This window comes from Octopus bimaculoides, chromosome 8 (genome assembly GCF_001194135.2).
Source record: "Octopus bimaculoides isolate UCB-OBI-ISO-001 chromosome 8, ASM119413v2, whole genome shotgun sequence".
NCBI lineage: Eukaryota > Metazoa > Mollusca > Cephalopoda > Octopoda > Octopodidae > Octopus > Octopus bimaculoides.
In genome coordinates this window covers 90,228,694-90,230,724 of record NC_068988.1, presented here as the reverse complement: position 1 = coordinate 90,230,724, position 2,031 = coordinate 90,228,694, and positions in this window count along the sequence as shown.

Sequence of the window (2,031 nt, the reverse complement as noted above, 5' to 3'; positions counted from 1 at the left end):
TATATATATGGATATACACACATACATATATGCATATATATATATATGTGTGTGTTTCTGTGTATGTGTGTGCGCGTGTGAGTGTTTGTGTGTCTGTATGTATTAGAAGGCATATGGCTCAGTGGTGAAGGTGTTGCACACAGGATTGCGAGATCATGGGTTTGTATCTCAGACCAGGCGTTGCGTTGTGTTCTTGAGCAAAGCATTTAATTTCAAGTTGATCTGCGATCATTTCGTCATCTGTTGCACCTTAACGTGTAATGTCGATTTGATGGAGGAAGTGAGCTTATGTGTACTCAACCATTTTATCACTATAAACAAATCATCTGTGTGGCTGTTCGGTAAGGAATTGTTGAACCCTCATACGTCGTCTAACGACGGGAAAGTTCGTCGTGTATGCATATATATAGGCACGGGTGTGGGTGTGTATCAAGGCGCTCTGGGTTCAGGCCCGCTGCATGGAATTTTTGGGAAGTGTCTGCAACTACAGCCTAAGGCTCATCGAAAGTTTGTGAGCGGATTTGATAGGCGGAAACTGAAACCACTCGTATATATATATATATATATATATATATATATATATATATATATATATATGAGCGCTTGTAATCTTTGTAGAGGCGATAAAATACAGTACAAATCAAGTACAAGGTGGGGACCCTTCTGCCTAGATACGAAACTTTTATTGATAATTGTAGACGTGCATGTTTTGATTCGCGAAAACCAGTGTCTTTTCACATCCTTTTAAACAGGTTTTATAACAGTATTTTTGGTGGTACTATTTCATTAGAATTGCTTACTTCACACACACAAACATGGGTTAAAGCAACCATATTCTCTTCCTTCCGGGGGACTACTTACATCATCTCATAATATCAGGGACTTTGGATTAATTGTTGACAACTATCTCAGCTGGAGTGCCTCCGTCAACAACAGAATCGAAATGACTCCCAGCAAGTGCACTTGGATACTCAGAACTTTCCGATTCAGCGAGTATGACGTCATCATCCTGCATTCTTCTCCTTTTCAAGGCCACACTTGGAATATTATAAATCTACTAATTTTGATACGAATATTCCTTGATGTTCGAATCTATGTATACATATGCATATGCATATATATACATATTCAAATACATATTCATATATACGAATATATATGTATGTGTGCATATAGAAATAAACATATATGAATATATATATATATACATGCACACATACATACATACATGCATACATACATACATACATACATACATACATAAATACATACATACATACATACATATGATATAAGGATTTGGAATAGAGAAGAGAAACTGTGTGCAGTTGTGGAAATTAGCGTCCCAATTGATGTTAACATAAAGCTGAAGATCAGTGGAAAAAACAAGAATTCCTACGATGAACTATTGAGAAACTTGCAGTTATTCTATCCAGCTTACAAGTTTAGGTTTAAACCTGTAATTATTGGGACCCTTGGATATATAACACACTGCCTAAGTACAAATCTTGAAAAATTAGGTTTCTGAAATCCAAATAGGAGAAAGCTAATTCAAAGACTATAGATCCAATCGATCACTGGAAATGTAATAATCCCTAAAACTTCCCAGAGGTTTATCAATTAAATATATATGAGCATGTCTATATATGCCGCTATATACAAGAGACTACATACATAAAGCAAAACATACATATCTGCACACATACATACATACATACGTCACTTTAGCGACGTACATATTTCTGCCTTTAGGTTGTAAAATTACAAATTACCTACTCATATCATTACTTTTACCATTTATGAAACCAGCGTATGGTTTCAACGGAAATCTTAAAAACTAGCAAGGCTAGATGAGTTTAACCCCAAGTGCGGTAAGAGCCACCGAAGAGCATTAAGATGCGTTAAACATCAAAATGCAAGACCGCTGATGATCTGGCTCTATCTGCGACCGTAAGGAGCTTGTCTCATTTGTCAATCATTAAGATAGTGCTTCTGTGACTATTGAGTTGTTTTGATATATATATATATATA